The sequence below is a fragment of the Bombina bombina genome, chromosome 5 (genome assembly GCF_027579735.1).
Source record: "Bombina bombina isolate aBomBom1 chromosome 5, aBomBom1.pri, whole genome shotgun sequence".
NCBI lineage: Eukaryota > Metazoa > Chordata > Amphibia > Anura > Bombinatoridae > Bombina > Bombina bombina.
In genome coordinates this window covers 21,154,405-21,167,694 of record NC_069503.1, presented here as the reverse complement: position 1 = coordinate 21,167,694, position 13,290 = coordinate 21,154,405, and the positions used below count along the sequence as shown (strand labels likewise).

Below are 13,290 nucleotides of genomic sequence, written 5' to 3'. Positions count from 1 at the left end.
AGTGTGTGCTGTGTTATTACTGGGTGCTGTGTTATTACTGTGTGCTGTGTTATTAGTGTGTGCTGTGCTATTAGTGTGTGCTGTGTTATTAGTGTGTGCTTTGTTATTAGTGTGTGCTGTGCTATTAGTGTGTGCTGTGTTATTAGTGTGTGCTGTGTTATTAGTGTGTGCTGTGCTATTAGTGTGTGCTGTGTTATTAGTGTGTGCTGTGCTATTAGTGTGTGCTGTGTTATTAGTGTGTGCTGTGTTATTAGTGTGTGCTGTGTTATTAGTGTGTGCTGTGCTATTAGTGTGTGCTGTGTTATTAGTGTGTGCTGTGTTATTAGTGTGTGCTTTGTTATTAGTGTTTGCTGTGCTATTAGTGTGTGCTGTGTTATTAGTGTGTGATGTGTTATTAGTGTGTGCTGTGTTATTAGTGTGTGCTGTGTTATTAGTGTGTGCTGTGTTATTACTGTGTGCTGTGTTATTAATGTGTGCTGTGTTATTAGTGTGTGCTGTGTTATTAGTGTGTGCTGTGTTATTACTGTGTGCTGTGTTATTAGTGTGTGCTGTGTTATTAGTGTGTGCTGTGTTATTACTGTGTGCTGTGTTATTAGTGTGTGCTGTGTTATTAGTGTGTGCTGTGTTATTACTGTGTGCTGTGTTATTAGTGTGTGCTGTGTTATTACTGTGTGATGTGTTATTAGTGTGTGCTGTGTTATTACTGTGTGCTGTGTTATTACTGTGTGCTGTGTTATTAGTGTGTGCTGTGTTATTACTGTGTGCTGTGTTATTAGTGTGTGCTGTGTTATTACTGTGTGCTGTGTTATTAGTGTGTGCTGTGTTATTAGTGTGTGCTGTGTTATTACTGTGTGATATGGTATTAGTGTGTGCTGTGTTATTAGTGTGTGCTGTGTTATTAGTGTGTGCTGTGTTATTAGTGTGTGCTGTGTTATTAGTGTGTGCTGTGTTATTACTGTGTGCTGTGTTATTACTGTGTGATGTGTTATTAGTGTGTGCTGTGCTATTAGTGTGTGCTGTGTTATTACTGTGTGATGTGTTATTAGTGTGTGCTGTGTTATTAGTGTGTGCTGTGTTATTACTGTGTGATGTGTTATTAGTGTGTGCTGTGCTATTAGTGTGTGCTGTGCTATTAGTGTGTGCTGTGTTATTACTGTGTGATGTGTTATTAGTGTGTGCTGTGTTATTAGTGTGTGCTGTGTTATTACTGTGTGATGTGTTATTAGTGTGTGATGTGTTATTAGTGTGTGCTGTGTTATTACTGTGTGCTGTGTTATTAGTGTGTGCTGTGTTATTAGTGTGTGATGTGTTATTAGTGTGTGCTGTGTTATTAGTGTGTGCTGTGTTATTAGTGTGTGCTGTGCTATTAGTGTGTGCTGTGTTATTAGTGTGTGCTGTGTTATTACTGTGTGCTGTGTTATTACTGTGTGATGTGTTATTAGTGTGTGCTGTGTTATTAGTGTGTGCTGTGTTATTACTGTGTGCTGTGTTATTAGTGTATGCTGTGTTATTAGTGTGTGCTGTGTTATTAGTGTGTGCTTTGTTATTACTGTGTGATATGTTATTAGTGTGTGCTGTGTTATTACTGTGTGCTGTGTAACAGTTTAAATGGACTTCAAAGCCAACAGTTTTCTTTCATGATTCTGTCAACTTTCCAATTTATGGAGGGGGCGGAGCCAGTAGCGACTAAGATGGTCGCATAAATTCCGGGCTCCGTTTAAGCCAACAGCAACTTGCGGCATATATGCCATCAGAATTGGGCTTTATATCTAAAGATCTGCTCAGGAATCAGGGCTCAAAATGTGCCACCTACAGTGAGTGACAATTCAGACGCCGGAGCTCTTTAAGGAAACTTTGCAGCCAGAAAGTGCTCAGTGGCGTATAACTATAATGGCGGCATAACGGAGGAACGTTCCTGACACAGAGGCAGCACTTCAGGTATCGCACTCAGCATAACAGCGCCCAACACACCGGAAAACCAGCCGTTCTGAAAGAGAACATATTTACGATCGGTTGCTTTGGATGTAATGGAAAGCAACACTGAGGACACCGGCCATACTCAGGTAAACGGCGGAATATAACACTTCACGCTGGTGCTGTTATATAGTAAACAGGGGAGTTTAAAAGAAATAATTTCAAGTGACCGCATTCAGAAGAGTTATGTTCTAACTAACTAATAGGAACTTTGAGGCCATAAATTTGAAGGTAGAAAAGACAGGACTATAACATTTGCTTCTGAAGGCCCTACAGAGTGATACAAACATACGCTCATCCCACAAGCATATAATTTACAGGCCTCACACTATATTACTGCGTACTGAAGCTAAACGGGCTGCTCAACCACGTGGGGGAAAGTTCTGATCACAATAGCTGAACAAAACTCTCTTACGGCTAGATTTGGAGTTTGGCGGTAGCCGTGAAAACCAGCGTTAGAGGCTCCTAACGCTGGTTTTAGGCTACCGCCGGTATTTGGAGTCCTTCAAAAAAGGGTCTAACGCTCACTTTTCAGCCGCGACTTTTCCATACTGCAGATCCCCTTACGTCAATTGCGTATCCTATCTTTTCAATGGGATCTTTCTAACTCCGGTATTTAGAGTCGTGTCTGAAGTGAGCGTTAGAAATCTAACGACCAAACTCCAGCCGCAGAAAAAAGTCAGTAGTTAAGAGCTTTCTGGGCTAACGCCGGTTCATAAAGCTCTTAACTACTGTGCCCTAAAGTACACTAACACCCATAAACTACCTATGTACCCCTAAACCGAGGCCCCCCCACATCGCCGACACTCGATTAAATTTTTTTAACCCCTAATCTGCCGACCGCCACCTACGTTATCCTTATGTACCCCTAATCTGCTGCCCCTAACACCGCCGACCCCTATATTATATTTATTAACCCCTAATCTGCCCCCCACAACGTCGCCGCCAGCTACCTACACTTATTAACCCCTAATCTGCCGTCTGCACGCCGCCGCCAGCTACATTATAGCTATGTACCCCTAATCTGCTGCCCCTAACACCGCCGACCCCTATATTATATTTATTAACCCCTAATCTGCCCCCCACAATGTCGCCTCCACCTGCCTACACTTATTAACCCCTAATCTGCCGACCGGACCGCACCGCTATTATAATAAAGTTATTAACCCCTAATCCGCCTCACTAACCCTATAATAAATAGTATTAACCCCTAATCTGCCCTCCCTAACATCGCCGACACCTAACTATAAACATTAACCCCTAATCTGACCGGAGCTCACCGCTATTCTAATAAATGTATTAACCCCTAAAGCTAAGTCTAACCCTAACACTAACACCCCCCTAAGTTAAATATAATTTAAATCTAACTAAATTAATTAACTCTTATTAAATCAATTATTCCTATTTAAAGCTAAATACTTACCTGTAAAATAAATCCTAATATAGCTACAATATAAATTATAATTATATTGTAGCTATTTTAGGATTAATATTTATTTTACAGGCAACTTTGTATTTATTTTAATCAGGTACAATAGCTATTAAATAGTTAAGAACTATTTAATAGCTAAAATAGTTAAAATAATTACAAATTTACCTGTAAAATAAATCCTAACCTAAGTTACAATTAAACCTAACACTACACTATCAATAAATAAATTAAATTAAATACCTACAATTACCTACAATTAAACCTAACACTACACTATCAATAAATAAATTAAATACAATTCCTACAAATAAATACAATGAAATAAACTAACTAAAGTACAAAAAATAAAAAAGAACTAAGTTACAAAAAATAAAAAAATATTTACAAACATTAGAAATATATTACAACAATTTTAAACTAATTACACCTACTCTAAGCCCCCTAATAAAATAACAAAGCCCCCCAAAATAAAAAAATGCCCTACCCTATTCTAAATTACTAAAGTTCAAAGCTCTTTTACCTTACCAGCCCTGAACAGGGCCCTTTGCGGGGCATGCCCCAAGAAGTTCAGCTCTTTTGCCTGTAAAAAAAAACATACAATACCCCCCCCCCCCAACATTACAACCCACCACCCACATACCCCTAATCTAACCCAAACCCCCCTTAAATAAACCTAACACTAAGCCCCTGAAGATCTCCCTACCTTGAGTCGTCTTCACCCAGCCGAGCCAAATTCTTCATCCAAGCGGAGCAAGAAGAGGTCCTCCATCCGGTAGAAGTCTTCATCCAAGCGGGGCAGAAGAGGTCTTCCATCCGATTGAAGTCTTCATCCAAGCGGCATCTTCTATCGTCATCCATCCGGAGCGGAGCGGCAGCATCCTGAAGACCTCCGACGCGGAACATCCATCCTGGCCGACGACTGAACGACGAATGACGGTTCCTTTAAATGACGTCATCCAAGATGGCGTCCCTCGAATTCCGATTGGCTGATAGGATTCTATCAGCCAATCGGAATTAAGGTAGGAATATTCTGATTGGCTGATGGAATCAGCCAATCAGAATCAAGTTCAATCCGATTGGCTGATCCAATCAGCCAATCAGATTGAGCTCGCATTCTATTGGCTGTTCCGATCAGCCAATTAGTGTATAAGTAATCTTTGTTCTTAATTCACGTTTTTTGAAGATCAACCTATTTTTTGACCATTAATATCTTTTGTACACTAATTTTTGCACACAACTTTTTTGATACACATTCTTTACATTGGCTTATTGCTGTCACAATATTTTTTACTTGACAATGGGTATGTGGTAAACACACAGTTAAAGGTCTTACTCAGAGCCTTACACATTAGTCACTATTGGCAATATTTAGTATTGCATAGAATCGAGAACATTATTGGTTAGATAATATTATATAACTGACTAATATATTTCACCTATTATGTGTATGTGGTAAACACAAAGTTGAATTTTTGTTGTGAGCCTTACACTTAATTTGGAATTTTTTAGGAATATTTTTTAAGAGCATTGTTTGCACAATTTAAAATGCCATATCTGCTATTTAACTATTTGTTTTAACTATTCATTTAGCTATTATTGCTGTACAAATTTGTGTATGTGTATATGGTAAACACAAAGTTGAATTTCTGTTGTGAGCCTTATACTAAATTTGGAATTTTTTATGAATATTTTTAAGAGCAATGTTTGCACAATTTTAAATGCTATATCCGTTACATAACTATTTGTTTTAACTATTCATTTAGCTATTATTGTTGTATAAATTTGATTGTTTATACATGGATCCATGTTTTTAACTTATTTGTGTACTCAATAAATTGTTTATTGTAATCGTTTGACAATATTGCATTAGGTCCAGACCCAGCCTTCGTATAGTTGGCGCTTTGGTATACCTTATTAGTTTCATCTTTCCATTTTGACAACTAGGTGTCAAATTATCAAAGCCAGAGGTCTTATTTAGTAGGCGCTAGGTGTACTCCACTATCAATATTTTCTTTTCCTAGTAACACTCAGCTGCCAGCTATATAAATACTGTAAATATAATGGATTCATTCAAACATTTAAGACAAGCAATTGACATTAATATTAACACCACAGGGAAAGAGTCAGACTCAAGTCCAGATGAGGAGGACACTGTAGATATACAGCTGATCTTTAGAGAACTTGAAAGACTGTTGATTTCAGAGGTAAAATATAAAGCAGAGATATCCTTCCTAAAGAAATGCTTAGAGTTAGAGATTATACCTAAGGGATTACTGATACATAAAGAATGTGCATTCCCCCTTTCAGAAACCATAGCTAACAAATGGAAGAAGGTCCTAATAGACACTTCAAGAAATTTGATAAAACTCATCATTGAGTATAGGGAGATTCTAACAGCAAACATAGATCTTGAAATAAAAGATGATGAGGTGATAATTTTGAATTTGGAAAATTCAGGACCAGAATCCAAAGACATAACAGAGAGGAAAGAGAATCTTGTTAAAAAAGTAAGCAAAATAAGGGATGATATTATACAAAAGAAAACTAAAAAACTAATGAGGGAACTAGATAATAAAGAGGAATTAGACAAGAAAGAAGGAGATGATGACAGAGGCTCTATAAAAGAGGGAGGAACTGACATAGAAAATACACATGTGGAAGTCACCACTGATGAATCTGGAATATGGACGACGATGACACATAAAAATAAAAACAATAACAAAATTAAGACCAAAAGAGAATATAAAAGCCCAGTAAGGATAGAACCACACTATTATCATAGAAGAGACTATAATATACCCTATAGACAGAATCATCATATAGGAAGACAACACAGACAATATGACTCATACTACGAACCAAACACTAGACAATATGGTAATAGGCAGGGTGACTATACTGACAATAGACAATATAATAATCAAAGATGGGATAGAAGACAGTTTAATAATCTAAGAAACAGAAGAGATTATCCCACAAACTCATATAGAGAGCGAAGACATTTTGAATATGAGCAAAGAGAGAGGTATGAACCACACAGATATGGGGAAAGCTATCATCATCACCAAGAAGATAGACATTTTGATAAACCAATGAATTATTATAAAGGCTATGATAATCATTTTGAGAATAAGACCACACATGATACTCCTAGATGGGAGAAAAGATATCCAAAACCTAGAGAGGAAGAGGACAACAGGAAACAAAAAGAAATCAAAAGGAATGAAGAAAGACAACATATAAAGAAAACCGAATTGAGGACAGAACCATCGACCTGAACTAAAACATATACTACAAAATCACCTTCTTCTTCTTTTTTAGAGGTAGATCGATACCTACACAAAGGAAAAGAGCAAAATCAGTCAACAACAAGAGTAAAAACAAGACCCATAGAGGGAGAAGAGGAGGAGCAAAAATAAAGAAGAACAACGATATAAAGTCAGCCTATAAAGATCTGGGAACCAATGGAGGAACAATTTCTGATGACAAGGAAAAAGACACCAATGGAGGAACAATTTCTGATGACAAGGAAAAAGACACCAATGGAGGAACAATTTCTGATGACAAGGAAAAAGACACCAATGGAGGAACAATTTCTGATGACAAAGAAAAAAACACTGAAGGAGGAATATTTAATCTAAGTTCATATGAATTGAATGAAGATGAAAAATCTGTTCTTAAATTTGGTTTATCTTTTGCTCCATCAAGAAGCCTTGATAAGTTCACTACTTTCGTAAGTACGAAAGAATTTATCAGAAGACTAACTCTTAAGATATTCTTTTTAAGACCCCCAACAGAAAGAATGGGATATGGGTTTAATGAAGCTGAAAACCTAAAGGTAGATGATAATTACAAGCACACAGAGCTAAGGCTGAAATCAACTTTTTATCCTACAACTCACAAAGGGACGGCAATCGAGACATTTGAAACAGTAGTGTGCAGAGAAATACGTGATATAAGCTCTAAAAAACTGAAGAATAAGAAACAGAATCTATCAGAGAAACAGTTGGAAACCATTAAGAATTTGGAACAAAACCAGAACCTCACTATAAAATCTGCCGATAACGGAGGAGGAATCGTAGTCATGAATAGAGATGACTATGAAGCAGAGAACAGACGTATCCTAAGTGACAACAACACCTATTATAAATTATCAAAAAATCCAGTGGACACATTTAAAGAAGAACTGGTAACACTGCTGAAGAGGGCCAAGGAAGAAGGAATATTGAATGACAAAGAATACAACTATTTGAATGTACATCATCCAATAACTCCAGTGTTATATCACCTTCCAAAGATCCATAAATCCCTCCAAAATCCGCCAGGAAGGCCAATAATTTCCGGGATAGGTTCATTAAGTAGCAACCTATCGGAATATGTGGATAAACATCTGCAAAAACACGTGAGGCAACTCCCCTCCTTCTTGAGAGATTCGACTCAGATACTTAATCTCCTGGAAGAGCTGACATGGGAAAAGGATTATATCCTGGCGACTTGTGACGTGACAGCATTGTACACGAGCATCCCGCATGAAGAGGGACTGGAAGCAGTGAAATTCTACCTCGAAAAAGATCCGGAAATTCCATCTGAACAGATTGAATTCATTTTGGATAGTATTCATTATATTCTAAATCACAACTACTTCTGCCATGATGGCAAATTCTACCGACAAATTTGTGGGACGGCGATGGGGACCAGGTTCGCGCCGAGCTACGCCAATCTGTATATGGGCAAATGGGAGGAAATATTTTGGGACTCCTGCCCAGCCGGCGCGGACCTGGTCCTCTATCGTCGATACATAGATGATATAATCATAGTTTGGAAAGGGTCACAGGCAGACTTGGAATACACCTTTGAAGTGATGAATAAGAATACGGCCAATCTAAAATTCACATATGAATGGAGTCACACGACTCTCACATTCTTGGATCTGAACATAGAAGTGAAAGGAGGGAAATTAGAAACATCCACCCATTTTAAAAAGGTGGACAGTAACAATTATGTCCACAAAACAAGCTGCCATCACAATACATGGAAGAATAATATTCCAAAAGGACAGCTTTTACGTATGAGAAAAAATTGTTCTGATCCATCAAAATGGGAAGAACAGGCGCAAATAATAAAACAAAAATTTGTGGAGAGGGGTTATGAAGAAGAGATGTTGGACCAAAGAATTGATGAGGTAAGACAGATAGAAAGAAGAACACTCACCAACTATAAGGAGAGGAATAAGGGGAACAAAGACGAAGAAACTCTTAACATCCCTTTAATTACAGAGTATAGTGCAAACAGTAAGATCATAGAAAAGATCTTCCGGAAACACTGGGCACTACTTAAAGACGATGACATACTGGGAGAAAAATTATCTCAGGTACCAAAGTTTGTATATCGAAAAACAAACAACTTAAAGAAAAAACTGGCACCAAGCATACAGAAGAAAAATCCTCCAGGAATACAAGACGTCTTTGGGAAAAAGGTTAAGGGCTTCTTCCCCTGTCACACTTGCAAAGCATGCAAATGTGGAGTAAAAACGGATGAATTTCACTCCAACAATACCAGAGAAAAATACAAAATTGGAAACCTGATCCGTTGCCAAGATAAGGGAGTGGTCTATTTACTCCAATGTCCATGTGGCCTCCAATACATAGGACAGACATCCAGGCCATTGCGAGATAGGATACGTGAGCATATCCTGCAAATTGAAAAACGCAATATGGATACCCCACTGTATAAACATTTCTCTATGAAACATCAAGGGAATATTAATACACTTAAATATATGGGTATTCAAAAAGTAACTAAGAACTGGAGAGGAGGCAATTACGAAAAGAAGTTACTAACGGCAGAATCCAAATGGATATTTTATTTAGACTGCTTATATCCCAGAGGGTTAAACAACAAAGAGGATCTATCTCACCTTTTAAACCTTAACTAAACTAACTATAATGAGATATAAAGGAAAAATCTCAAAAGCAACCCAGAGAAACTATGGGAATATGTTTAATTTTACTAATCCCATGAGAAGTGCCTCTTTTGGCGAAGAACAGTATAATACTGTGTTTGCTTTTATGAATACACGGGTTGTGAAACATGATAGCAAGTATCATAATCAACGATCTTCTAAAAAAACTAAATTCCCCTAACTGTGTATGAATACCTCCTGCTATATCCACCTCTCTCTGCATATATGACAAATTTTAAACGTATACCCATATATGGGCATCTTCTGGTTGCATTATGGCTCTATTCCTAATACTCTAGCACTGCTAGCTACATACCCCTCTATAAACTTTGTGATTTAGATAGATTTTCACAAGGTTAGTACCTAAAACATATTTGATGTTTATATTTAAAGAAGACAGCAATTCAATCATTCATATATATAAACTCAGACATAATACTCTGGATATATAGTACATAAACAGGAACAAATATAATTATAAATTATAATTTAAAAAGAAAAAGGTTTTGGGTGAACTAGGTTAACCCACAGATGCTTTACACTTGTCACTAGGGTACGCTATATGCCACACACCAATGAGTTTGTAATGATAGGTGTCTATTCTAAATTTGAAAAAAAGATTTGAGGATAGTTTATCTGATAGTTTTTCTATGATTATATAACGCATTAATCAGGGCTAATATCTCTCCAGATAAGACACTACTAGTATAGAGGTCACTTTCCCACTCGATTGGATATTTATGTTAAACAAATAAAGGTTGTTTAATATTTCTACACCACCATCTGGTTCCCATACGTTTCTGTTCCACTTAAAACCTATTGAGGTTTCACCTTGTTTGTATAAAAAACAAAAAAACAAAAAAAACATTTCTCTTTATTCTGGATAATAATTCACACCTCAGCACAGACATAGCACTATAGCAAAATCCAGTATATAGAAGACAACAATATAACACCATTAGGAATATTGTAATGGATATATAATCAGCATAGATTGTGTAATAAGTAAAAGATGAAACTAGCAAGTCCGTCCTTTATATAGAATATGTCTTGTTTCCGCTTTTTATTCTCTTAGATTAGCAAGCATATGTAAAAATTGGCATCTAGAAATGACATCTAAAAATGACACCTTAACATATACGCTAAAATGGCTTTATTATGACAGATAAGGGAATGTTTTAACAACATTCCAACTACTATCCAATGAAATTGAGCCTATTATACACACCCCTGCCCCATCCAATAGAAACCAAGCCCCTACTGAGATTATACCCAATAGAAACAGCTGAAAAACGGCTTGGAGATGACAGTAAACTCTCTTTCTGATCAGATCATGATGAGAAATAGGGCTAATACAGAAATGTCTACAGCCACACTGCCTTGAATGCACCTGATCCCGTCTGATCTTCGAAGTTAAGCAGGGCCAGGCCTGGTCAGTACCTGGATGAAAGACCGCCTGGGAACACCAGGTGCGGTAGGAATTTTTTTTAAATAATAGGTATGAAGTCATAACTAAAAAGGCTGGGTTTGTATATATATTTTTCCAAATCTGGAACACTGTATTCTAACATAGGAATTTTTGTATTTTCTCTGAATAAAAATGATCAGATGCAGATAGAGCTTGACAAAATAAGGATACCAATTAAATGTATTATAATGGATTTTTTAATCACACATTTTTAAACTATAAACTGTATATTTTAAACACACATTTAAGGTCAGTAAAACAGGAAGTGCTTAACAAACACTTCCTGTTCCACAATTTTATGGCCAGCAATCAGTCTGGTATAAAAAGACCACTACTAACACCATAAAACCAGTCTTGATAAAGGTCTCTTTGTGACCGAAACGCGTCGACTGGTAAGCACAATTTCATTTTCTATTGATCTAAAAACAATCTACACCATCATATCTTTCTTTTACAGAAGGATCATCCAGGGATTATAACAAAATATTTGCCAAGAAGATAGAATTTTGGGTTGGAAAACGGCTAGCAAGTACTGACACTGCTATTCAGTATAAAACACTTGGAAAATCACCATAACTATTGCTGTTAGGATTCACAACACTTTAAGGATTATTGTTTTTTCTTAAAGAGACACACTACATATTATAATTTATTGTTGGATTATTTTTTCTATTAAGTTTTCACTGTTGGACTATTTTTTGGACTATTATTTACATTTATATAAGTTACTATTGGAACACACCACAATGTTTTTGTAAATTTTTGGTTTTTCATTTTTCACAATCTTTGTTCTTAATTCACGTTTTTTGAAGATCAACCTATTTTTTGACCATTAATATCTTTTGTACACTAATTTTTGCACACTTTTTTGATACACATTCTTTACATTGGCTTATTGCTGTCACAATATTTTTTACTTGACAATGCGTATGTGGTAAACACACAGTTAAAGGTCTTACTCAGAGCCTTACACATTAGTCACTATTGGCAATATTTAGTATTGCATAGAATCGAGAACATTATTGGTTAGATAATATTATATAACTGACTAATATATTTCACCTATTATGTGTATGTGGTAAACACAAAGTTGAATTTTTGTTGTGAGCCTTACACTTAATTTGGAATTTTTTAGGAATATTTTTTAAGAGCATTGTTTGCACAATTTTAAATGCCATATCTGCTATTTAACTATTTGTTTTAACTATTCATTTAGCTATTATTGCTGTACAAATTTGTGTATGTGTATATGGTAAACACAAAGTTGAATTTCTGTTGTGAGCCTTATACTAAATTTGGAATTTTTTATGAATATTTTTAAGAGCAATGTTTGCACAATTTTAAATGCTATATCCGTTACATAACTATTTGTTTTAACTATTCATTTAGCTATTATTGTTGTATAAATTTGATTGTTTATACATGGATCCATGTTTTTAACTTATTTGTGTACTCAATAAATTGTTTATTGTAATCGTTTGACAATATTGCATTAGGTCCAGACCCAGCCTTCGTATAGTTGGCGCTTTGGTATACCTTATTAGTTTCATCTTTCCATTTTGACAACTAGGTGTCAAATTATCAAAGCCAGAGGTCTTATTTAGTAGGCGCTAGGTGTACTCCACTATCAATATTTTCTTTTCCTAGTAACACTCAGCTGCCAGCTATATAAATACTGTAAATATAATGGATTCATTCAAACATTTAAGACAAGCAATTGACATTAATATTAACACCACAGGGAAAGAGTCAGACTCAAGTCCAGATGAGGAGGACACTGTAGATATACAGCTGATCTTTAGAGAACTTGAAAGACTGTTGATTTCAGAGGTAAAATATAAAGCAGAGATATCCTTCCTAAAGAAATGCTTAGAGTTAGAGATTATACCTAAGGGATTACTGATACATAAAGAATGTGCATTCCCCCTTTCAGAAACCATAGCTAACAAATGGAAGAAGGTCCTAATAGACACTTCAAGAAATTTGATAAAACTCATCATTGAGTATAGGGAGATTCTAACAGCAAACATAGATCTTGAAATAAAAGATGATGAGGTGATAATTTTGAATTTGGAAAATTCAGGACCAGAATCCAAAGACATAACAGAGAGGAAAGAGAATCTTGTTAAAAAAGTAAGCAAAATAAGGGATGATATTATACAAAAGAAAACTAAAAAACTAATGAGGGAACTAGATAATAAAGAGGAATTAGACAAGAAAGAAGGAGATGATGACAGAGGCTCTATAAAAGAGGGAGGAACTGACATAGAAAATACACATGTGGAAGTCACCACTGATGAATCTGGAATATGGACGACGATGACACATAAAAATAAAAAAAAATGGCGCTTTGGTATACCTTATTAGTTTCATCTTTCCATTTTGACAACTAGGTGTCAAATTATCAAAGCCAGAGGTCTTTTTTAGTAGGCGCTAGGTGTACTCCACTATCAT

General features: G+C 36.1%; 1 pseudogene; it reads left to right on the top strand.

Moving 5' to 3' along the window:
* The first annotated feature begins 10,730 nt into the window (after window positions 1-10,730).
* Window positions 10,731-10,849, top strand: LOC128661779 (uncharacterized; annotated as a pseudogene).
* The last annotated feature ends 2,441 nt before the right edge of the window (window positions 10,850-13,290 follow it).